This window comes from Poeciliopsis prolifica, unplaced genomic scaffold (assembly GCF_027474105.1).
Source record: "Poeciliopsis prolifica strain line A6 unplaced genomic scaffold, Auburn_PproV2 SCAFFOLD164, whole genome shotgun sequence".
Classification (NCBI taxonomy): domain Eukaryota; kingdom Metazoa; phylum Chordata; class Actinopteri; order Cyprinodontiformes; family Poeciliidae; genus Poeciliopsis; species Poeciliopsis prolifica.
In genome coordinates, this window is record NW_026562539.1 from 90,299 (window position 1) to 117,529 (window position 27,231).

The 27,231-nt window shown below is 40.8% G+C and overlaps 1 pseudogene; it reads right to left on the minus strand.

The window, feature by feature from the left end:
* Window positions 1-27,231, minus strand: part of LOC129356304 (MAM domain-containing glycosylphosphatidylinositol anchor protein 2-like) — a 97,425-nt pseudogene that overhangs the window by 56,400 nt on the left and 13,794 nt on the right.

The following is a 27,231-nucleotide window of genomic DNA, read 5'->3' on the forward strand; positions in this document are numbered from 1 at the left end:
TAATCCATCCCACCTCATAGGTGTGCCACATCAAGATGCTGATCTGACATCATGATTAGTGCACAGGTGTACCCACATTAGAAGGCCACTCTGACATGTGCAGGTTTGTCACACAGCAAAATGCCACAGATTCCGCAAGCATTGATGGAGTGTGCAATTGGCATGCTGACAGCAGGAATGTTAACCAGATCTGTTGCTTGTGCATTAAATGTTAATTTCTCCACCATAAGCCATCTCCAAAGGCATTTCTGAGAATGGTAGTACATCCAACCGGACTCACAACCGCAAACCACGTAACCACACCAGCCCAGGACCTCCACATCCTGCAGGTGTTAGGATTTTGGTTGGTGTGGGTGTTCTTGTAATAGACGATCTTCGTGGGAGCGCATCTGAAGCGCACCTGAAGCGGATCTCTTACAATGGGCGGCAGGATTCTTAAGGAGCGGTGGCGCAACCAGTCATCGCTCGATGGTCCCACTTGTTGGTCAGAGTCAAACCTCAAGTCTTGTTAAGTCTCAGGTCCACAGAAAATCTAGTAAGCTTTGTGTGTTCTCCCACAGATTGGAGACGTCTCGTTGGATCCTGCCAGGAATTGCATCTGCCCTACTGCCAAGCTGACTACGGATTGACCGGAAACATCTGCCTGCCGCCTCGGCCCCTAAAACCTCGCCGGACCTCCTCACCAACACTTCCTACCACCTCCCTCAGCAACCCTCCTTCCCCGACGACCCGTAAGCCTTTCGTTCCCTCCTCTGCCACGATCCCGCCGTCCTTCTCCTTTCTAAACCTCTCCCCTCTCCGAGCAGCACCCGAGCCGATCCTCTGTTTTCCAGCTCAGAGGACAACCCGGACTCACCACCCTTACAAAGCTGTTAAATAAATCTTTGAACTTTAATCCTCATGGCTTGTTGTTTGAGGCCTGCATGTGGGTAAAAAAACTAAAATCCAACATGACAGCAGGTTCACCTCCAAGATCGTCTGAGACCAGCCACTCAGACAGCTGCTGAAACAATTGGTTTGCATGACCAAAGAATTTCTGCACAAACTGCCAGAAACTGTCTCAGGGAAGCTCAACTGCATGCTAGTCCTCATCGGGGTCTTAACCTGACTCCAGATCGTCGCCGTAACAGACTTGCTCACATTCGATGGCATCAAGCACGTTGGAGAGGTGTTCTCTTCACGGATGAATCTCGGTTTACATTGTTCAGGGCAGATGGCAGACAGCGTGTGTGGCGTCATGTGGGTGATCGCTTTGCTGATGCAAATGTTGTGGATCGAGTGGCCCCTGGTGGTGGTGGGTTGATGGTATGGGCAGGCATCTGTTATGGACGAAGAACGCAGGTGCATCTTATTGATGGCATTTTGAATGCACAGAGATCCTGAGGCCCATTGTTGTGCCATACATCCATGAACATCACCTCATGTTTCAGCAAGATAATGCTCGGCCCCATGTTGCAAGCATCTGTACACAATTCTTGGAAGCTGAAAATGTCCCAGTGCTTGCATGGCCAGCATACTCACCGGACATGTCACCCATTGAGCATGTTTGGGATGTGCTTGACCGGCGTATCCGAAAGTGTACCAGTTCCCACAAATGTCCAGCAACTTCATACAGCCATTGAAGAGGAGTGGACCAACATTCCACAGGTCACAATTGACAATCTGATAAACTCGATGCGAAGAAGATGTGTTGCACTGCATGAGGCAAATGGTGGTCACACCAGCTACTGACTGGTTCTGAGTCCCCAGACCCCCAGTAAAGCAAAAACAAACATGCGCATTTCAGAGTGGCCTTTTGTTGTGGGCAGTATAAGGTACACCTGTGCACTAATCATGATGTCAGATCAGCATCTTGATGTGGCACACCTATGAGGTGGGATGGATTATCTCAGCAAAGCAGAAGTGCTCACTATCAAACATTTAGACAGATTTGTGGACAAAATTTGAAAGAAATGGTAATATTGTTTATCTGGAATGAATTTTAGATCTTTAGTCCATCTCATGAAAAATGGGAGCAAAAACAAAAGTGTTGCGTTTTTTGTTGAGTGTATATCGCAGCACTTTACTATGGCTGTTTCTCAATGCTCAAGAACGCAAGTACGTTCTTGTGTTCTTGGCAAGAAGTACCCGCAAGAACAGTTGATAGTCCGTTCTTACCGAGTTTGCAAGGACACAGTTCGCTAGTTCACCAATTGGAACAGGGCACTCCTGATGATGTCATCACTCAGCTTCTGTGAATTTCAATAAATTGTCCAATTTGACACAGAAATTACTTTACCATTTATAACTGGGACAAATGTTAACAGATGTCAAATATGTTCCTAAATAAGGAAATGTAATTTCAAAGTAGAAACACCTTAAAATTAATGGGATTACGTTTTTCTTATTGATTGTAAAAAGCTTAAGTTAATAGAAAATAATTTATCGCTACAAATTACTTTTTTTGTTACCAGTGAAGCTTGATTCTTGTTTGCCACCTTCGTCAGATTAAAAAATATTTATCTCAAATATCAAATCATAATAATTGAGTCATGCAGTTAACCGATTCGGTCATGAGGTGAGGTGGTGAGGCAGACGTGATAGACCCAGGTAGAATGAATTAAGTGGTGATTTAATGGTGAAAAAGTGAACAAGTTAATCCAAAACAGTCCAAAAACCTGGCAGCACAGTAGAGCGGAAGACTTGGGCTCAGCCCTGGAAACAACAGGCTACACAAATGGATTGACAACACATCTGACAAGGACCCAACAAAGAACAAAGGACACAGGTGGGATTAAATACGCAGAAGGTAATCACAGAGACGAGACACACTGGGAGTAATTGAAAGACTGTCGACGCAATTTACAAAATTACCAATATTAACTAAATAAGATATAAATATGTCATAAGAGAAAAATATTTTCTATTCTGCTACAAGCAACAAACTACCGTATACACTTTATATCTCACTTTCAGCTGCTACAAACAGATAACAGGTAGCGGAAAATGACAGTGACTTGCCAAAATCAGGCTGCAGTTAGGGGGGGAGAGAACGTTCCCATCGCCCGTGAAACTGACAGCTCTCCTGGTCTGTTAGCGAAGCTATTCTACTTCATAAACTCCGGAGCAAATTTTAAACTATAAATATTCTCGATGAACTGTGGGAATAGATTAAGCTGTAAGGTCTACTTTCCTAGCTAAAAACAAATAAAAATGAGGTTTCGTGGCAAGTAATAGTGGTAAAAGTGCAATACATTTCTGTATTCATCTTCTCTACAGAGGTTTGGAATGTAAACATCACTTCTCTAGATGTAAGGATATGAGTGCCATCTTGAGAGGCCATAAAGATGACGATCTCACAAATATTTTGAAGTTTTGAATCTAAGTTACTTAAAGTGATTTAGCAGTGGTACGAACTTATTGGATGTTTGTTAATATCAAGATGAATACATACAACAATGTGGCTAAATTATAGGAAATTACAGAGTTGAAGTGCATTAACACTTCTCAATATGTTTAATTATGATTCATCTGATGTTCAAGTCCACTGAGAAAAAATAAAGCCGTATTTCTTCCAATCTGACTGGTTCTAGTTTCAATCAAACTTTCAATGGTTTCCCCCATCCATTCATTTTCTAACAACCTTGTCCCTAGTGGGGTCAGGAGGTGCTGGTGCCTATCTCCAGCTGTGTTCCAGGCGAGATCAATGGTTTCACATTTTAGCAGTGGCTGCAGCAGGGCGCGGTGGCTGCAGCAGGGCGCGGTGGCTGCAGCAGGGCGCAATGGCTGCAGCAGGGCGCGATGGCTGCAGCAGGTCGCGATGGCTGCAGCAGGGCGCGATGGCTGCAGCAGGGCGCGATGGCTGCAGCAGGGCGTGATGGCTGCAGCAGGGCGCGGTGGCTGCAGCAGGGCGCGGTGGCTGCAGCAGGGCGCGATGGCTGCAGCAGGGCGCGATGGCTGCAGCAGGTCGCGATGGCTGCAGCAGGGCGCGATGGCTGCAGCAGGGCGCGATGGCTGCAGCAGGGCGCGATGGCTGCAGCAGGGCGCGGTGGCTGCAGCAGGGCGCGGTGGCTGCAGCAGGGCGCGGTGGCTGCAGCAGGTCGCGATGGCTGCAGCAGGGCGCGATGGCTGGCAGCAGGGCGCGGTGGCTGCAGCAGGGCGCGGTGGCTGCAGCAGGGCGCGGTGGCTGCAGCAGGTCGCGATTGCAGTGTTGCAGCAAATTTGACATGTTGCGCCGTTTGCGGCGGCACGGCCGGTGGTGGACCCAGGGCCGACGATGCAGGGACTTAAAAAGCAGGGCCAGCCTAAAATGAAATTTTGTGGTAATGCTCGGAAAGCGAGTCGAGCAAAGCAGAGCCGGTGGAAAAGGGGCTTTATATTCATACACCGAACTCAGCTTGGTGTACGTATCACCTGTATGCTCATCAGGAGAGGGCCAGCCTTCTCCAGCTCTCATCAGGCGTGATAGAGGCCTGCATCCCTAAAGCTCTGTCCTGCATAGTAGGTGCTTATCTCCAGCTATCATGACAGTTGCTCGGTCAGGTGTTAGCGGTTGCTATAACATAAACAAGCCAGAAGCTTGGAGCCAACTCTTTCCTTGCTTTATAAATTTTTTACACAATGTAAATGCATTGCTCCACACAGTATAAGATTTACTAAATGTACTATTAGTTGTTTTGAAAAAAAAAAAAAAGAAAAATCACGAGAGGAGTCTGTCACTATGTTTATCAATTTTTCTAAGTGAGTAAGTTGACGAGTACTTCTTTCGTCCTGATCACACCTCCACCCATCCCTCTGCTCGTCCCTCACTCAGCCATGTCTCTGCCATGGGCAGGGTTTAGCTTTCAGGGGTTAGTTACACTTTCTGGCTGTAATTTTTTTATTATTATTTTTATCAGTTTTATGGGTTTTCTATTAATATCTATCCTTCTTTAAGTTCTGCGCAGTGCTCCAGGATGATCAGTTTGGCTTAACCAAAACACTAATATACCATCAACAACATTTCCCAGCATGGTCTCTGAACAAATGCTTCATCTGAATCCTTCCATTGATGATGTTGTCAATCAGATCCAAAACGCTCCACAATCACCTGGCTCCCTTTGCAAATCTTCTTATCTAAGTGTGATTGTTGACTACATAATTTGACAACATTAAAATAATCAAACCTGAGCTGTTTGGAATTAATCTGCTGATCCAACTCCACTTTTTCTTTTTCAGTGGGAATGAAAGTGATCCTGCAGATGTATTTCATGCGCTTTGGCATTACATTTTCATCTGACAAAAACAGAAGAAATTTACTATTTACATTCAAGTGTACATTCATGTTCATTCATTTTATTTATTTTATGTTATTAAATGTTGTTCAGCTTTGTCGTGGCTGCCACAGTTTCACAGCAGGTAAAAAGTACATTCACGCAAACTTTCATGCCACGTTAATTTTTATACACACCAACATATGCGTAAAATATGGCACCACATTTTTCCCAAGATGTGCAAATTATTCCAGATTGACTTCTGGTATGGTTCGACTTTATTAAAATATAGCTCACATGACCAAAGAAAATGGGAGACAATGAAGGTGCTGGAAGTTGATTGGTGCATGAACTAAAATACATTTTCTAACTTGATTTCAAATGGAATATGAATAGCAACTAATCATAATAAACTTAGTTCAGAATACTTAGTTTGTGATCTATGAACAAAGTGAATTTGTTTTAATTTGATTGTTTTGAATGTAAAAGTTGTTTTGCTAAGGTCACAGCAGGGTTCTCACACAACGCTGCTGTGAACGAGACAAAAATTCTTGACCTACCAAGAATTTTTGTACATTAAGCGTTGACGTATAAAATTTTTTAAAAGTTGATCTGACTTTGTTACAGAATCTATTTATATATTTTATTTGTGAATTTAATTTTCAGGAGCTAAAGAACGTGCAGAGATCTACGAAGCCTTTGAGAACATTTATCCCATCCTGAAGGGCTTTAGAAAGCAGTGACAGCATTTTTGTTCTTGTGTCATTAAAATATGTGAGTTTAATGGTGTGTGGATATGTTAAATTCAGTGTGACACCATTCCTTTGGTTGAAAAACAGGAACATTTGGTTTAGAACTTGTTGACTTCCTTGAACAAAATAAATATATTTTTAAATGTTGACCCACCTAATTTTTTTGGGGGGTGAGGGATTCTAAAAACTGTGATTGCCTTGGTTTGAGATGAAGGAAAGTATAGATTATTTATTACAATTCAAGAAAAGGTGGAGGAGTGTGTGGACAACATCAAATTCCTGGGCATCCACATCACTTCTGACCTAATCTGGTCGTTGAACACCTTCTTTCTGATGAAGACCCATTGAAGGAAACTGAAAGGGCTTGACTCCCTCCTCAGTTCCTCAAAAAAAGTTTCTAGAGAGCATTTCTGCCTCAGTATGACTGTGTGGTACGGCAACTGCACAGACCAGGAAAAAAAAAAAGATTTGGTCAAAATGGTGAAAACTGGCCAGTGCATCAAGAGGAATCAGTTATCAAACCTGGATCTATATACACTGGCAGACTGCAAACGAAAGCCAGTTGTATTGTAACGGTACAGGTGTACAAAGAGCAGAACCACATGGCCAAGGAACAGCTTTTCCCCCAAGAGCTGTAGAATCCATCTGGCCCCTTGCAGACACACTCTCACCCTTTTGCTGGACCCAAAGGAAGCTTATCCAAATTATAAAAATTGCATAGCTTTATGTGTCAATATGAAATTACTGGTCAGTTTTTGCTACTATACCTTCATTCATCTAATTCAGGGATATCAAGGTCAAATACACCAAGGGCCAAAAATCCAAATTTGCTACAAGCTGAGGACCGGCTTGTGTCTACGTTTATTAACATACTGAAATGATTGCACAAAGCCTATTGGACCAAGAACTAACACAGTGTATATTATTTAATAATAAAATTAATAAAGCAATATTTTTTTATGGATCAAGTGAAACTATTTTTCAACCGGCAAACAGACAATAACAAACTTCCTTCAAAGAAAGTAACATGTTCTGTACATTAAAAGAACAAAGCAATGTTTATTATGACTGCCAGTAACCTCAAAGGAAAACATTTTCAACAGGCAAACAGCAAAAAACTGTTATTGTTTTGAAAACCTAAATATGTTTGTTAATATCAAGATAAATACATAAATTAAAGTGCATGCACTATAAACTGAAAATGCATTATTGTGCTGCTCTGTAATGTCCATTTCTTGTCTTTGTGTGTTTCTGAGAAGTTTGATGCCTTCTGAGATTATTCTTTCATTACAGCCAAACTTTCTCCACACAGAAGACACACAGGGTGATGGCTTAGTTACTTTAATCAGATTACTGATTACTCCTTGAAAAAGTAACTTAGTTGGGTAACTGATTACTTGATTTGGAAAGTAACAAAGTTAAACTAAAAGTGACAATTTCAGTTACTTTTCGCAGCCGCTAATAACAACAACACTGTGAAACACGTTCATTCGTGGCTGTTTTCACCTTTATTGCGCTGTTCCTATTAGTTTCGATGTTTGCTATTTTCTGCAGAGCAAAACAAAGCTTGAAGTCATTCAGAGGTGACATATTAACTTGACATTAGCAAAGACAGCGGGACGGATCATCCGGAAAACGATGGACAGGTAGAATCCAACTAAAATGCCAGACAAATTCTGGGTTTATGTATTAAGCCCAAAAACCACGACTCATTAAATCTACAAGCGACTAAAAAAAAAAAAACAAGCTCAAAGCCGCTTATAATAATCGTACTTGGTGAGCAAAACTCAACATAGTTTCTGTTTTTCCAGTAACAAAATGCGCTTCTCCTGCCATTTTCTGTCGCTGCTGATACTGTCTCATAGACTCTCCCCAAGACGAGGAGAGGAAGTCTAATATAGTTACAAGAGAAAATAGTAACGCAAAGTGATTTCGATAAGTAACTGTAGCCTGACTATCTGATTTGAAATAAAAACGTTGCACACAAGTTTGCCTTTTACCTCCACAAACATGAACAAGTTGATCGCTGCTCTAATTGCTGATGAACAATGAAGCTGCTTGTGCTGCAGCGACTTTGCAGGCTACCGTTGCATTGTGGGAATGTAGTCCGCTGTGGCCTGCAGGCCGGTTCTAATAGTAATTGAATATCATCCAGGGGACCATAGATAATTAATTCGCGGCGGGCCTTGAATTTGACATATGTGGGTTAGGAGGGGAGGTGAAGGAGCAGAGGGGTGCCTAATCTGTGCTGTTACTCTTTTATTGATCATTTCATGCTGTTAAATATAGAAAATGCCAACTAGAAAAACATTTTTTCTATTGGGACTTTTGACGCCCCCTTTATGCATACAGTGCATATTCACTTTTTGCGCCACTGGCTAGCTTGTTCTTACTATATCTCCAGTTGTGGAGTCACAATGTCTGGGATGAAGAGCGCCTCCTGCCATTAGGCCAGAGAACTGCCTGCCTCACCTTGAATCTGTTCTCTGCAAAACATGTTACACACACAGTTGGTGACAAAAAAACCACTGTACATTATATAAATGAGCTAAATTATGGAAAATCAATTCATGTATTAAATGTTTTTTTGCCACTTACAGACTGGGGTAACATGCTCTCATAGAAGTTAGTGAGAGGTTGATCAATCCCAGGTGAGGCTTAGCTTACTACTGCCTCACCAGCTGCACTTCCTATCATTTGAATGGAAAAATGCTAACAATTCTGCGATTTTAAAGAAAAAATAATCAAAATTGATTAAGTTAAATAAAAAATAAGTACTTCATAGGATGAAAATAACAATATAAATTATTTCATCTATTATATTATTTTTCCATGATGACAGGTGAGGCTCTGCTTTACCTGCCTCCACTGACCACATGTTGCTGATCTATATATAGATACACACACACACACACACACACACACACACACACACACACACACACACACGCACACCTACACAGAACATAGGTTGTTGTCTTACTTGTAATGTACTTGGAGGTACATCCAATTGTCAAAGGACTGGTGCCTACAGATAAATGTTTGGAAGGTGCTAAACTTAGTCTACTGTATAGTTCAAATGACAGACTTCGGTTTGAACAAAATGTTACTGTCATACCTCTGACCAATATGGTGATGAATTTCTTAGCAGGGTTTCCTACGTTGTTGGATGCAACACAGGTGTAAGTTCCTCCATCGTCATCACTAATAACAGGGACCGTCAGTGTACCGTCTTTGACAATAGCTCTCCTCGGTAGCTCCTCATCTTCTAACCTAAACCATGTTAGTTTTGGAAAAGGATGTCCACCCATCACTTGCAAACAAGAGTGATCGTCTCTCCAGGATTTGCCACACAGGATCATCCAAAAGTATTTTTACAGAGGGAGGAGCTGGGAGGCAGAAAAGAAAAAAAATAATGATAAAGGTTCATTACATGTTTTATTAATCAAAGATGAAAGTCTGTTGTATTACCAAAACATTCAATAAAAAAATTAAATACCTACAGAAACAGAATATAAAACCAACTTTTAGTCATCATAAGTAGATTAACTGGAAAACCGCTTACCAAATTGGCACTTATTTTTCTTTTGAAACAGCATGTTTCTCCAAATTTAGACACTTTCAGATCTTTCCAAAATTATGTAGTAACCATTTTTTAGCACCAAATTCAGAAAACAGTAATATAGATGATTTTGACAACAATAATATACAAAGCACAACAGTGGATGTAGTTTTTCAGTCATCCAGGACATGGTAAACGTTGTTGAAAATAAGTTTAATTAGCATAACTGTATAGACAAGCTAACCTTTATGCATATAAAATATTGCATGAATATTTGGGAGTCCTGAACGCAGCTCTCATTTCAGACCATCCTGGTTGCGAACCCCCATTCTCTCCCTCTTAAATCCGTGGATTATTCTCTTTGTTCAATTGTAAATAAATTTTTTCATTTCCAAATTACGTGTAGTATCTGCATGTGGGTCAGAAGACTCAACCCCAACATGACAGAACCATCTAGCCAACTAGACCCAGCAGAACCATCACAAGATTCCAGTCAGCTTCATTCATTACTTGCTCGCCATGACGCCATGCGTAACTCTTTTATGAGCAACAAAGGACTAATCAACGGTTAGAGCATATTCAAGGTTACTCCATTATCTTCACCACAGTTTTGTTTCGGCAGGTCCGCCACCAGTCGCATCCCCGCCTTCCCCGCCTCAAGCCGGTGCCTCTGCTGTTCCAGAACAAGCATCCCTGGTTTCAGTTCATGTCAGGGAGATTTTAGCGTCCAAACCAGAGCCCTATTCTGGTGAAATAGGTGAATGCGGAGGGTTTTTGTTGCAATGCGCCTTAGTTTCTTTTTCGCCCCAGAGTTTTCAAACCGAGGCAGTGAAGATCGCTTATGTTGTAGGGTCACTCAGGGGCAGAGGGCAAGATGGAACAACAGGTCCCTTTTCAGGGCACGTACGACTCATTTTTGGCAGAGTTCAAACAGACTTTTGAGGGTCCGAGTCACGATTGGACATAACTCGCAAGTTGTGGAACTTAAAACAAGGCCATCAAGCAGTAGCTGATTTTGCTATAGATTTCAGAACGCTAGCTGCCGCTTCTAGCTGGAACTCTGAGGCATTGAAGGGAGCCTTTCTTCAGGCTCTTAATGATAATTTGAAAGATGAACTAGCTTACCATGATGAGCCGGATCATTGGAGGAACTTATCGCTCTGGCTATCAGGATCGACAACAAAAATCAGGGACAGAACCAAAGCTAAGACAGAACAAAGTTTCTGTCCTGACCCCAGACCCACTCCAGCCTTCCAGAGTGTTGAGGAGCCCATGCAAATTGGGAGAACCAGGCTTTCCCGGGAGGAGCACCAGCGGCATATGAGGTCCGGAGTTTATCTTTATTGTGCTCAGGCTGGGCATTACATCGCCGATTGTCAGAACATGCCAAAAGACAGGGTCCACCACTAGAAACGGGAGCTGTGGTGGGCAGTTCTAGGAACATATCCCATCTCACATTGCCTTGTTCCCTGATCACAGATTCCCAGTCTTTTCAGACTTTTGTTATAATCGATTCAGGTTGTGAACAGGACCTCATTGATAATGCCCTGGTTAATCAACTCAATTTTCCCACAGTTCCTACCAGTAGCTATCTCGGTAGCGGCTTTAGATGGAAAGGCCTTACCTGCCAACACTCATCGAATCACTCCCATTGAACTTTTAATATCAGGCAATCACCGGGAGACCATAACCTTTTTTGTGTTCCCGTCACCTTAGTCTCCAGTGGTCCTGGGTTATCCTTGGCTCATCCGTCATAATCCACAACTGGACTGGAAGAACAGTCGAGTTGAGTCTTGGAGTCCCGACTGCCTATCATCATGTCTGCACTCTGCTCTACCTCCAGTTGTTGCCGGTTCATCAGAAATTAGAGCCAAACAGTTCTTCCTATGACTAGTCTCACATCCCCTAAGACAGGGTTCTGTTGGTCACCTGCAGCTGAACAAAGTTTTTTAGAGCTTAAGAGAAAATTCGCCACTGCACCCATTCTCAGCCAACCAGATCCATTGAGACAATTTATTGTTGAGCTGGATGCTTCCGACTCGGGAGCAGGGGCAGTATGTCACAAGTTTCCCCCAGTGATGATAAGGTACATCCCTGTGCCTACTTCTCCCATCGTTTTTCACCTGCTGAATCAATCAATCAATCAATCAAATTTTATTTGTATAGCACATTTCAGCAAGGCATTTCAAAGTGCTTTACATCATAAACACAAGAACACAAAATCATGCAACATATGCAATGAAACCACGTGTAGGTGACAGAGAGCTCTTGGCCATGAAGATGGCCTTTGAGTGGCGCCACTGGTTGGAAGGGGCCGAACACCCCATAGTGGTGATCATAAGAATCTGGCCTACCTCCAACAAGCTAAACGATTGAACCCAAGACAGTCCCACTGGTCACTTTTCTTCTCCCGATTCAACTTCACCATTTCATATCGGCCAGGGTCCAAAAATACCAAACCTAGAGCCTCCACCAACCACTATCATACTACCCACGTGTGTTGTTGGTGCCCTTTCTTGGGAGATCAGGGAGGAGGTGATAGCGTCGCAATGATCTGAACCCGGTCCAGCTCAGACACCGTCCAACCAATTGTATGTCCCTTCTTCCATCAGAACTCGTCTCATTGATTGGGCCCATACGGCAAAATTTTCATGTCATGCTGGCGTTAGCCGCACTGTCTCGTTGATCAGGCGTAACTTTTGGTGGCCGTCCGTGCACATAGTCCATCACATATGGACTATGTGCGCGCCTGTTCCATTTGTGCTCGCAATGAGACCGGTAATCAGCCTCCCAGTGGGTTACTGCAACCTCTTCCAGTGCCCAAGCGTCCGTGGTCACATGTTGCTCTGGATTTTGTTACTGGGTTGCCTCCGTCTAAGGGTTACACCTTCATTTTGTCTATTGTTGATCGATTTTCCAAGGCATGTTACTTGGTTCTGTTACGTAAACTTCCTACAGCCATACAAACTGCCGTCCTCCTTACTAAACATGTTTTTCATCTGCATAGCATTCCTTCTGAGATTTTGTCTGAACGGGGCCCACAGATTGTTTTCAGAGTCTGGAAGGAGTTTGGAGTTGCCCTGAGGGCAAAGGTGACTCTCAGTTCTGGGTTTCACCCCAGACTAATGGCCAGACCGAACGTCTGAACCAGGAGCTGGAGGCCACCCTTCACTGCCTCTGTTCTTCACACCCAACTACCTGGAGTTCGCACCTGCCATGGGTGGAGTATGCCCACAGTAGTCACACATTTGCTGCCACAGGTCTGTCACCTTTTGAGTCTTCCCTCGGTTATCAGCCTCCTCTGTTTCCTTCTGATGAACGACAGGCATCCGTCACCTCAGTCCAGCACCACCTCCGCCGCTGAAGGCACATCTGGGCGCAGACCACTGCAGTTCTAAACCAGACAGCGGAGGGGAATCAAAGGTGGGCAGACCGCAAGAGAACACCTGCACCCGCCTACTCACCTGGACAGGAGGTCTGGCTTTCCACCCGTGACATTACCCTTAAGTCTTCTAAACGTAAGCCATCTCCTCGTTTCATTGGACCTTTCAAGATAACTTCTGTGCTTTGTCCTTCTGCTGTTCGTCTCCAGCTACCTGTGTGACTAAAGATTCATCCGGTCTTTCATGTGTCCCTCATCAAACCTGTCCGTGCCAGTCCCCTTTGCCCTCCTTCCGAACCCCCGCCCACCGAGAGATTGGTGGCCACCCGGCGTATGAAGTATCAGCGATTTTGGATGTTCGTCGTCGAGGTCGGGGGTTCCATATCTGGTGACTGGCGGGGTTATGGCCCTGAGGAACGTTCATGGGTTCCTCGTTCTTTATTTTTAGACCCTGACCTTATTAGGGACTTTGAGGATTCTCAGGGTCGTCGTCTTCCCGACCGCCAGGAGGCGGTCTTTAAGGGGGCGAGGGGGTATTGTCAGGGTCCGTGAGAGTGAGAACGTATGTCATGAGTAAGAGTGTCACATCCTGTTCCTGCGAGGAGCTGGCGCAGGTGGAGCCCATCAGCGTCATCAGCGAGCTGGGGACAAAGGAGTGCCAGACCCTTCCTTCGGCGCTAGATGGTTAACGTCTCCGGTAGTCACTCTGGCCTTACCTGTTGTTCACAGTGTTGAAACTTTCTTTGAGCTTCCCTGAGTTCTCATGGTTTTCTGTGTTTTGTCGCTACTAGGAACAGCTCGTTCTCTCGTTTGTGATACTCGCCTGCAAGAACCTGCCTGCTCGCTCCGCCGCTTCCGCTGTCTCCACGCCACTTCCATCCACCTCTGGTCCGCCGTCCTTCCTCCTCACACGAACCTCTGGAGCCATCAAAACACTTTCACTCCTGACCCCGATGACCCTCTTCCATGCCAAGCCTACCAACCCACAGTAAGCCAGTTCTGATTACCTCGCCAGTCAACTTTCCAACCCATCCTTAACGCAGCTCTCATTTCAGACCATCCTGGTTGCGAACCCCCATTCTCTCCCTCTGAAGTCCCTAGATTATATTCTCTTTGTTCAATTGTAAATAAATTCTTTCATTTCCAAATTATGTGTGGTTTCTGCATGTGGGTCAGAAGACTCAACCCCAACATGACAGTAATGTCCCTTCCCCTTTAAATGGAAGGATTTTGCTAATTGTTTATTGTTCTTCTCTGAGGTGCACTTGAAGAACCACATTCAGGATCCACAAGGGCCAGCATCTTGTGGTTATCAAAGCCAAGCTGTCAGGAGCAGACTTGAGCTCTGCTCACCTGGTTTATCTTTTCTGTGCAGTCATGGGAGTTTGATTTATTTGCTTTTGACAATGCCAGCTGTGGGTAGGCAGCTTCACTATATTGCTAGATTTTATTTTATTTTTGCTTTATAAAGAGTTTAATTATTTTCTGTCCTTGTTTCTCTCTGTTGTTATAGATACATGATCACTGAGATAACTAAAATGCAGAATTTTATCAAACATGAAATAAAAATCATTTTAGTAGAACTAAGAATTTTTTATTGGAATTTAGAAAATCCAGAATCTTACTTTTTTAAAAGTTTGACCCCCTTATAGGAATATAATTTTAAATAAAGACATGCACCTGCAGATAATGTTTAATTGTTCCAATTCCTGAGTGCTTTATACCTGTCTTGTTGTTGAGAATGAAGTGGGTACTTCTGTCTCTAATGCCACAGGAATTCTTCACAGAAGCAAAACAGGTGTAGTCAGCATAGTCCTGCAGACGTAGATTTTTCAGCTTCAAGATCTTCGTCTGACCCTGACAAAAAAAAAATCACGCCAAAACATTATGTGAGACATTTTATTGAAAAATGTATTTTTTTTCTCACGTTTGCCTCCTCACAAGTATTACAATCATACTTATGGAGAAATTTTCTGCCATGATTCAAGAGCACACATTTACATTTTGAAAGCAGGACTTCATGTTTTCCTCTCAAACTTGCAATGCTTGTAGTCAAAATGTCTGCTCTCTTTCAAATATTCACAGTGCTTTCTCAAACCTTCTCCTTGCACTCAAAACTTGTCTTTGCTCTGATCAAATTGTTGCAACCTGCACCACTTTCTGGGTTTAAGGCGAAACAATGAGCTTAGCTTTCAGCTTCATGTTATGATAATATCCCAGCAGGATGCAACTAATCACTAACAATTACGGATCTATCTATCTATCTATCTATCTATCTATCTATCTATCTATCTATCTATCTATCTATCTATCTATCTATCTATCTATCTATCTATCTATCTATCTATTATCTATCTAATGACAAGGGCAAGAATCTCATCATTGGATAAATTTATTGTCCAACAGATTCAAATCCTACTATCTTCACGAACAAAGGATGTAATCCTATATTTTAATCAGAAAAATATGAATTGTATCCTTCTTGGTGATTTTACAATGAAATTACAAATGAATTTGATAGCATTCTTCACTCCACTTCCTTTTATCCTACCATAAATACTTACACTAAAGTAACACACATGCTCTCTGGGTATTGTTTATATATATATTCATAACAATATTGTTATTATTGACAATAGTGTTTTTAATACATGTAATCCTGATTCTGCACATACAGTAATAATTTGATTCATAAATTATGTGAAGCTGTCAGTATAACTATTCCAGAAAGGACTGTCACTAGCAGAAAAAATGAACAAAATCCCTGGCTTACAAAAAAAGGATAATAAATTCTATTAAGCATAAAACAAACTGTGATCAGTAGGATTTAAAAACTTCCAGTAATCTTAATAAAAGCTGTACAAAAACAAATTGGCATAAATAATAAGGAAGACCAAGTGTAATGATTATACTAATCATATAAATTGTGCTCAGGGAAACTCCAAATAGACTTTGTTGATTATAAATGAAAGTTCTCAATAGGGGCCATAAACCACTGGTGCTTCCAGAATCTTAACTTGGGGATTTACATCAGCTTGCTGACAGATTAACAATTACTTTTTATGTATTGGTCAAAATCTTACAAACAAAACTTAATCATTCCTCGAGAGAATCTTACAAAAATATAATTTGTACTCCTTCTTATGAAGTCTACTGACAAAAGTTAACCAAAGAGAATCATTAAAACATTGAAAAGTTCTCACACAGAAAGAGTTGATGGGATTTGCAGTAAAATTCTGCTTGCAACTTCTAATTTCATAGTTAAACCTCTGACACACTGAACAGACCTATTCTTATTACATGGTATGATGCCAAAAATGGCTAGCATTTCAAAAATGATTCCAATTTACAAATCCAGAAATGGAAATGATATTAACAATTAACTTCTGTTCTTCTAATTTTGTTCTCCAAAGAGTTATCCACAGCAAATTACTGAAATACCTGGATAAAGATCTGATTCTTTCCAATTTCTGGTATGGTTTCAAGAAAAAAAAAAAAGGCTCCACCTGTTTGGCTATTTTGGACCATATTGAAATTTTTTTATTGATGCTCGAGAACGGGGAGATTATGGCGTCGGCATTTTCTTGGACCTTTCTAAGGCTTTCGACACAGTATGTTTGAAAACTGCCAAAGTAATTCCAATTTACAAATCCGGAAATATACACCATTTCACCAACTATAAACCTATCTCTTTGCTACCACAATTTTCCAAAATATTAGAAAATTATTTTATAGACTAAAATTTTTTCTATAAAATATTCCAGTCTATTAATCAGTAAAACTCTCTACAACACTGGCTATATCAGACACCATAGAAAACATTACATCTGCAATTGGTAATAAAAAGATTGTTGATGGATTGTTCTTTGACTTAAAAAAAGCATTTGACACAATAAATCACAATTTACTAATAAATAAATAAGAAAAGTGAAGGATTTCGGGGGAATGTGTTGAATTGGGTAAAAGGTTAGAGAGAAATAGCATGGGAAGCCACATATGCAATATAACAAAAGAAAATGGGGTATTTTTATATTGAATAAAGCCAAGCAATTGGTTAAACACAAAGCACTACATATTCTGTACTGCTCTTACTAGAACTTACTGATTTGGTGAACATACAAACGGTGTGTCTTATATAATGAACAGTTAACAGAAAATATTCAAAATTTGTTTTCAAAAGAAGAATTGTATAACCTCAGAGGAAAGTACAAATTCAAAGTTTGTAAGATCAGAACCACAAGAATGTTTTGCATTTCAGTCTGTGGTGTGAAACTATAAAACAGTTTGACTGTGGAATTAAAACAATGTCCAAACATTAAACAATTCAAACTTTTTTTTTTGAGAAAATGGTTTTCAATAAATATGACAAACTGCCTTGATGCATTATGTTATTGTTACATTATTGTTGGCAATCAGCATCAACAATATTCTGTAGTTAATACTATTATTAGAGCTATTATTAATATATCAATGAGAGTACTGCATTAATCAAGAATCAGGAAGTAAAATGAAGGTGAACTTGTGAAATACATATAAATAAGATGAGATCATTTTGTGATGTTACTGGAGAAGGGCTGGGGCTTAATACGTTTCTACTTCAACCCACTCCTTTGAACGTTTGTATTATTGCATTGTTGTAATTTTATTGTGACTTGGTACATTCAACAAAGTAAATAAAATAAAAAGTATATAAATTACTGAACAAGCTACACCCCTCAGGGATTAGATGAACTGCTCATAATTGGTTTAAAAGTTACCTTTTTGGTAGACATCATTATGTAGCTATTAATCACCAAAAATTGGGGACATCAAACATGGAGTTCATTTGGTACCGTTATGATTCCTCATTCAAATGAAAAGTTTACTTTGGAAACTTTTCTAAAATCTAATCAAGTCCTCTCAACATCAGAAAAACTAATTTTATCTTGTTCAAATACATTTTTATCATCAACTAATCATACAAATATTAAAATTGTAAATGAAAAAATAATGAACTGCAAGGTTCCTGGGGGTTTTCATAGATGAGTCCTTAAATTTTAAACATCACATAGAATATCTACTAACAAAGTTGTCCAAGTATGTTGGCCTGTTTTTTTTAAATTAAGGTTTTATCTTCCTTTATCCACGCTTTTAACTATGTAAAAACTCTTGTTGAGCCACATACTAATTATTGCTGTATTGTGTGGTGCAACACTTACATTAGTTATATCAGAAAACTTGAAAGCTTTCAAAAGAAGATAATAAGAGGTGTGTCATTAGTTTAGTTAATTTCAGCTGTATTCACCCATCCTGGAGTGTGCATGTCGCTCCATCCTATCTCAGGGGGAACTTGTGTCATTTTGGACCAGTCAACAGTGGACCCCTGTCGCAATGTACAAACCAAGTGGGGACCTTTATTTTCTTTAATAGGTTTGACATGGGCTGATGTAAATTTGTCTGTAAAAAATTAGATCTGTAAATTATTTTTTTAATGTTTGTTCTGACTACTGTGCTGCAGGTCACTTCACTATTGGAATGTCAGTTCCAATAGCATTTCAACTTTCCATGCTGAGAAACATTTCTGACAAATGTTGGGATCTGAAGTTTATGTCAACTAAAATAGTTCACCTTAAGTTGTTTTGATCCAGCTTACACACACACACACACACACACATATATATATATATATATATATATATATATATATATATATATATATATATATATATATATATATATATATATATATATATTCCCATACATATGGGAAAGGGAGGCGTCCCACAACAGCAATGCACAGTGGCTGATCTCTCTACAAGAGGACCACAGCAACCTCCCTGAGCAAGCCCCGGTAACCATCACTGTGACAGATGTTCAAGAAAGAGTCTCAGGTATGAAAAACTGGACAGCACCAGGGCCTGACATGATCCATGCCTACTGGCTAAAGAAACTCACTGCTCTCCATGAGCGACTGGCAGGCCAAATGAACCAGCTGCTGCAAAGTGGGACTCACCCTGAATGGTTAACTGAAGCGCGAACAATCCTAATCCAGAAGGATCCATCAAAGGGTCCAGTCCCACCCAACTACCGACCAATAACCTGCCTCTCCACAACCTGGAAGCTCATGTCAGGCATCATAGCGGCCAAGATAAGCAAACACATGGATAAACACATGAGCACAGCACAGAAGGGTATCGGTGTAAATAGTAGAGGAGCCAAACACCAACTCCTCGTAGACCGCACAGTTGTCCGAGACTGCAAAACCCAACACACCAACCTGTGCATGGCTTGGATTGATTACAAGAAAGCCTATGACTCAATGCCGCATACTTGGATCATTGAATGCCTAGAGATGTATAACATCAACAGGATTCTGAGAGCCTTCATTGCAAACTCGATGAAGCTGTGGAAAACCACCCTTGAAGCCAACTGCAAACCACTTGCACAAGTGTCCATCAAATGTGGCATATACCAAGGAGATGCTCTGTCCCTGCTACTGTTCTGCATAGGCCTGAACCCCTCAGCCAAATTATCAACAAGACTGGATACGGATACCGACTCAAAAATGGGGCCAACATCAGTCACCTCCTCTACATGGATGACATCAAGCTGTATGCCAAGAGTGAGCGAGACATCGAACCAGCCGCGGTGGGTGAGAAGGGAATTTTTTTTTTTAGTATATTTCTGTTAAGCCACTAGTTAAAAAAAAAAAAAAAAATATATATATATATATATATATATATATATAATTTTTATATATATATATATATATATATATATATATATATATATATATATATATATATATATATATATATATATATATATATATATATAAATCCCCTTCTCACCCACCGCGGGTGGTTCTTATCCTATGAACTCGGGTCCTCTACCAGAGGCCTGGGAGCTTGAGGGTCCTGCAGTATCTTGGCTGTGCCAAGGACTGCACCTTTCTGGACTGAGATGTCTGATGTTGTTCCTGGGATCTGTTGTAGCCACTGCTCCAGTTTGGGGGTTACTGCCCCGAGGGCCCCAATGACCACAGGCACCACTGTGGTCTTCACCTTCCAGGCCCTCTCCAGTTCCTCCCTGAGGCCCTGGTATTTCTCCAGTTTCTCCTTTTTCCTGATGTTGCAGTCGCTTGGTATTGCTACATCTACCACAACGGCTTTCCTCTGATGTTTATCCACTACGACAATGTCTGGTTGGTTCGCCATTACCATTTTGTCTGTCTGGATCTGGAAGTCCCACAGGATCTTAGCTCTGGTGTTCTCTACCACCTTTGGGGGTGTTTCCCACTTTGATCTCTGGGTTTCCAGTCCATATTCTGCACAGATGTTTCTGTACACAATGCCTGCCACTTGGTTATGTCGCTCCATGTACGCTTTCCCTGCCAGTATCTTGCACCCTGCTGTGATGTGCTGGACTGTCTCAGGGGCCTCCTTGCACAACCTACACCTTGGGTCTTGTCTGGTGTGATAGATCTGGGCCTCTATTGCTCTGGTGTTTAGGGCCTGTTCCTGGGCGGCCAGGATGAGGGCCTCTGTGCTGTCCTTGAGTCCAGCTTTTTCCAGCCATTGGTAGGATTTACTGATATCAGCCACTTGGGATATTTGCTGGTGGTACATCCCATGTAGGGGCTTGTCAAGGACACTTGTGCAAGTGGTTTGCAGTTGGCTTCAAGGGTGGTTTTCCACAGCTTCATCGAGTTTGCAATGAAGGCTCTCAGAATCCTGTTGATGTTATACATCTCTAGGCATTCAATGATCCAAGTATGCGGCATTGAGTCATAGGCTTTCTTGTAATCGATCCAAGCCATGCACAGGCTGGTGTGTCGGGTTTTGCAGTCTCGGCAACTGTGCGGTCTATGAGGAGTTGGTGTTTGGCTCCTCTGGTATTTACACCGATACCCTTCTGTGCCGTGCTCATGTGTTTATCCATGTGTTTGCTTATCTTGGCCGCTATGATGCCTGACATGAGCTTCCAGGTTGTGGAGAGGCAGGTTATTGGTCGGTAGTTGGGTGGGACTGGACCCTTTGATGGATCCTTCTGGATTAGGATTGTCCGCCCTTCAGTTAACCATTCAGGGTGAGTCCCACTTTGTAGCAGCTGGTTCATTTGGGCTGCCAGTCGCTCATGGAGAGCAGTGAGTTTCTTTAGCCAGTAGGCATGGATCATGTCAGGCCCTGGTGCTGTCCAGTTTTTCATGCCTGAGAGTCTTTCTTGAACATCTGTCACAGTGATGGTTACCGGGGCTTGCTCAGGGAGGTTGCTGTGGTCCTCTCGTAGAGAGATCAGCCACTGTGCATTGCTGTTGTGGGACGCCTCCCTTTCCCATGTGCCTTTCCAGTATTGTTCAGTCTCCAGCCTTGGTGGGTCTGCTCTGTTGTTATTACCCTGCCATTGAGAGTACACCTTAGCTGGTTGAGTGGAGAAGAGCCGGTTAATCCTTCTGGATTCATTCTCCCTTGTGTATCTCTTTAGGCGGCTGGCCAAGGCTTGGAGCCTCTGTTTGGCAGTTTCAAGTGCTTCAGGTATGGGCATCTGGCTGTACTTATATATATATATATATATATATATATATATATATTGATATTGGCTTAGAGATCAGACGATATGTAATCTTGGCTCCTTACCTGTGTGAAAAATGGCTTGTATATCTCCACTCCTGAGTCAGAGCCCTCTGCCAGCACCTCTTTGTCTCTTGTCCAGGTGTAGTGGACAGGAGGGTTCGAGTTGGCAGCACAACGAAGAAAGACGGTACGTTCAAAGTAGAACTGTTCCTTTGCTTCGTCATCACTCTGATGCACAGTGATAACTGGTTTATCCAAGTCTGAGGGGACAGGATGTTGGATAAAGAGTTGTGGTAAATAGTTAAAGATGAAGAGAGAAGACTATTTTTGAGGCGCTTACCAAGGTCAAATACACACATATGCTTCGACACACATTACACTCTCATACTTTCACACAAAGGCCTTTGTATTTGTAACAGATACAGAAACTGAATCGTCTCCTCACTCCCATCTCCAAGCAAATAGAGATTTAAGTGATGCAGGACATCAGATGACCACTGGGCGTGTTTTTAGATCATAACCAACGAATCTTCCCATTTTTATTATTATTATGTATAGACTTGGGGCCCCTTGGTTTCACTTCTAGTCTGTGATAGTAAGCGTCTCTTTTTTTAGCGCTAAAAAAGAATAAAAAACGTAAAGTCTGATTACTTTGTGTTGGCTGATTCGTTGCTCGTGTGCTTGCACGTTTTTGGTCTATCGGGTTTAGAATACATGATGGTTTTTCACAATACTATCAAAGAAAAATTTATTTTTCATTTGTTTCAGTTAATCAGCAACTGAATGATTTGAGCTTTTTATTGTTTTCACAAATCAATTATGGTCAACAAACTGGCTTTTTGACAAAGAAATATTTACAAAAAACTAATGTCAAAGACTGATTTCTACAAATTAAGAAAAACATAGTTATTTAGCATCAAATAAGCAATTATGTTAAAAAAAATACCCTCTTTAAATTCCATCCATCCATTTTCTATTCATCCTTATCCCTCGTGGGGTTGGGAGTTGCTGGTGCCTATCTCCAGCTGCATTCTTTAAATTCACAAATCTAATTCAACAGGTCAAGTCATTGTACAAATGAGTGCACAATGAAACAAACAAACTTGCCATCACCTCGAGATCTCAGGTGACCTCCAGTACAGACACCAGTATAGTCTCAGTGTACTGGAGATCACCTGAGATCAGTGAATATGTCTGGAGTGATTGTATATAAGGCTCCGTTATCAGGGTTAGGGTGAGGTTCACTCACTGGTTAATCCATATTGCTAACTACTATTATTGCATGAACACAAAAGTACCCTTAAAGCAGTTTAAGGTATCCGTAAAGTATCAGTTAGAAATAGATACCAAAATATCTAATGCACAAAACATTTGCTGGGATTCAGTTGAATCCATCATCAAGAAATGGGAGGACTATTTCTTGATCAGGATGACCTAAACTGAGTAACTATGCAAGAAAGAGACTAGTGAGAGAACCATCTTTTTTTTATCTGGATCTAATTGGACAATTTGGAAGGGTCTCTTGCAGAGCGGGTTCGCTTTCACTGGTATTTACACAAGCTCTCAGTGAAGGCTCATTTCATCCAATGTACACATCGCCAAACTGCTGAACTTTCAGAAATCAGCATTCACCCTTTTCATTGGATTTATGCTTTTTTGTTTTAGAGTCCTTTGGCTTTTAGCGTTCCCTGGTTTATGTAAACTTTGTTCAGAATGTTTTTACAAATTATGGCAGAGGACAGTGACTGGAGTGATCTAATGTCAGCTGAAAGAAGGGTATCAAATTTATAACAAAGGTTTATGAACTGGTTCTTGAACATTATTGACAACAATGTAGGAACTGTAGGAAGACTGAAAAACAGAAAAATACAGATCTGGTCAGAGAACTAAACACCCAGTTTTATCACTGGTTATCAGCTGAGGTTCGGATGACTTTGAATCCCTTCGATTTGATGGTGTTGGAAAAGTTAAAGAACATTATTCCAGATCAGATTGTCACATATGCTAATGAACAAAAAAAAAACTGCTGCTAAATCTGCACTCTTAGTAAATGAGTATGTTCTAACCCATGAAGCTGCGAGGGATTATAATTTGAAATGTGGCCATAGCTTTAAAGAATCCTATCATGACCGGTTCTCTGGGAAGACAAGATTGGAACCTACATAGAAATCTAAAGCACATTCATTTTTCCAGTGTCCCTTCTGGCAACAATAGCTACACAGGTTGTAACTAATGTTGCCAGAAGGGACACTGGAAAAAGTGTCCTCTGAATATAGAAACTAAATGATATGTGGACTATGTGATAGGCTGCATTAGAACCAGGATTGTGAGAGGCATTTTGTTTATTTCTGTCTGTATTTTATTTTGGCCTGAAGGGTAGGGTACTACTACTACTGTTGTCATACTTTGCAGAATGGTCAAGCTGTTTGTCTAAACTGCTAAAATTTCAATAAAGATATTTTGAAAAAAATAAATAAATCCATTTTAGAAACATAATTAAACTAGTGACTGTGAATGACCCTAAAAAATAAACAGAACTAGAAACACTAAGAAGAACCAGACAGATCTAACCAAAATAAGAAAGTAACATAAATAATAATAGACCCAAAACAATTCAACAGTCTGAGATCCCAATAAAAAACTCTGTATTGTGAGTGGTCAGGGTCCCAGTCTGAAACTACCTGCAAGAGTTCTCATTGAACTCTTGCCCTCTAAAATGGGCAGGTTTCTTTATTACATAATATCTTAGTAAGTAATTCAAAAGAACCACGACATGATATCTCAGAAGCCCGGAAGAGTGATCAGAAACATATAGTTTAGCTCAAACACAAACTAAAACACAACTGTAAACTACTACCATACAAATAGCTAACATGATGGTTCAGTATCCAATCAGGTTGCCCCGTTTTACCTCTAATATCCCTTCTACATATTCTAAATGCAAGCATTAAAAATAATCTTTACTGCACTGCATGTGAGATGACGCTAAAAAACTAGCTGTTTTTTTAGAAGGAAGTGTTATAATTTTTTATCAATTAATTGGAGAAGAGGTGTCTCTTGACCCAAAAATGTGTTTATTTATTGATATATTTGAGGCAATTCAGCCCATCTAACAGCTCACGGCCTCTAGAAAACTTTTCTCCATTTGTGGAAAACTGAAACAATATGCACCATGTCACAATGGAATGTGTTTGTATTTGACCTGGGAGAAGATAAGATACACAACAAGAAAACAGGAAGACACATTTTGGAAGATCTGGAGGATCTGCAGACAATTTTTGTAGAAAACAGTGTTGAAATAAATGGCTGGAGGAATGATGGTGTATGAAAAATTAACTCCCCAAACCCTCTTTCCTTGCTTCTTTTTATTATCATTATTTGTATTTATTTGTTTTACTAAAATTATAATTACTATTAATTATTCTATTCATTTATTAGTATTATATTTATTTTGGTATTTGTAGTTTAATGACTAGACATGTTACTTCATGATATCCATGTGGGGTTAGAAATGATCATTATCAACTGTTCCCTGAGTATTTTATTTATTTGTTTTAGTTTTAATTAAGCTTGTTTCTGCATATGTCTTATGTTTGTGAACAAAGAACAAAATGCTTCAATAAATGCTTAGGAAAAAACTAAAAAAATCAGTTTTCACTTTGACCAAATTTTGATTGTAAAACAAAATAAAAGCCACTGTTTCTTGATTATAATTGATTCTAAGATCAATATAAATGTTAGATGTCCAGGGGATTTTTATAGGCATTGTATGCTGCTCAGTAATCCAAAGTCTTAAAAATATTTTGACTAAAAAGTTTGTTTGAAAGTAAACATTGCATTTATTCACAATGCAAGATGGGCCTTTTTGGTTTGAGTGCTTACAGTAGACATCCACTCGTATGGAGCGTATGGCCGGGAATCCCAGTCCGTTCTCAGCCTTGCAGTAGTAGCGTCCTCCCTGCTGGCGACTGATGTTCTCAATTTTAGAGTTTCACCTTTCAGTGACAACTTTCCTTGATTATCCGAGGCGCCACCTGATGTCTTAGTCCAACGCATCTGCAGAACATAACAGAGAGTGACCTCACACACACAGACACACACTTTGGGTCCTCCAGGTCCAGCATCCTGCATGTTTTTGTTCTCTCCCTGGTTTAACGTACCTGGATCAAATGATGGCTCATTAGAAGGCCTAAGAACACTGACCTGCTGAAAAGGTTGTTGGTTAAATCTTTTGGATGTAAATATCCATACAGATCAGGCTGTGTCCAGTTTGAGGGAAAGACGCGGCAGCGTGCAAGGTACCAGCTGTGTGATTGGTCTGTGCTGCCGCCTTTAAATGCATAAACTCTAAACTTGTATATATTATAAACCTAACCTCAAGGAATAAATCTGCTCTGCCAGTGAAATTCTCAGAGCATTAATTTACCAGCAAGTCTTTAACTGTATTTATTCCTCTCTTCATCCACAATATGATCTGTGGGATCTGGTGACATTTCCTCCTTATTTCCCAAAGTTATGAGGGCAAGTTATGAATTATTTGCCTGCCTGAAATCATTTGTTCCCTCTCCATATCATGGGAGTTAATTCTTTTTTCACAAACTCTTTAACTTTTATGCTTCCTCAGAACAGATTATTTTCCCTCCATAAATAATATCCACCCATATATATGAGGGGTATATAGTTCGCCCCCCATTAACAGTGACTACTAATGAGCAACAGTTTCCAAAATCACATGATTTGTTTTTGATGATGAGAAGAATAAACACAGTCAAAAACTTAATGGTAAATGAATTTGTTACCATGTCATAAAGGGGAATGGATTATTTCATGCAGCTAAAATATTTGGTTCCCCCTAATAACTTTGGCAAATAAAGAGCAAATGTTACCACAATCACAGGATTTGTTGTTGATGATGAGAGGAATAAATACAGTTGCAGAGTTTGTGAAACAATTAACTAGAAATTTCCTTTATCCAGTAATTTGTTGTATATTTTTTATCAGAAAGGGATTTTACAGAAAGCCTACACTCTCATCTTTTCAGGAAGTCTAATCTTCATGCGCTGCTATCAGCCAGATCCTCTCCTCTTACATCAGCAAGGAAAAATTATAATTACACACAATGTGTTGGAAAACTGTGTTTGGTGACTTACTTGCTTGAGTGACAATAGTAGGAAAAAGACCGATTTTCTTTCCTCCAACACAAAACAGTGTAAGAAGACCTCCACACAAGACCTCGTTTATTTATTTTACAATTTTTCAGCAGCCAACTAAACTGAAAGTTACAACCTGGACCTGATGATCATATGAGTTGTTTACTGAGAAATGGATCAGAAGTGCTGTGAAAATGAACGGATCCTCTCTGGCTGCAGTGCGCGCTCCCGACGCAAGAGGGCAGAATTTTGCACAAGCCCAGGGGGCGTCTGGAGTCTGACTCCTCTCTCCCACATCCCCTTTACCCGTCCCGTTCCTGTTGGATTACTGTCAAATAAAGGCAACTAGTGCCAAACAAACTCTTCAAAAAAGAAAAGCTATGCAGCGAGATGTCTGACTATTTTATCCATCCAACTGATCACCATCACCCTGCCTATTGAAGCTTCTAACCTGGCAGCTTCATACTCATAAAAATACTAATTAACAACGTCTGGGAACAAAGTTCAAGCTTCATTCTGAGCTTTTGATAGATCTCAGAATGAGCTCTATCAAAATTGACATGCCATCTGCATGTCGGTTCATCCCGCAAAGACAGCTACTG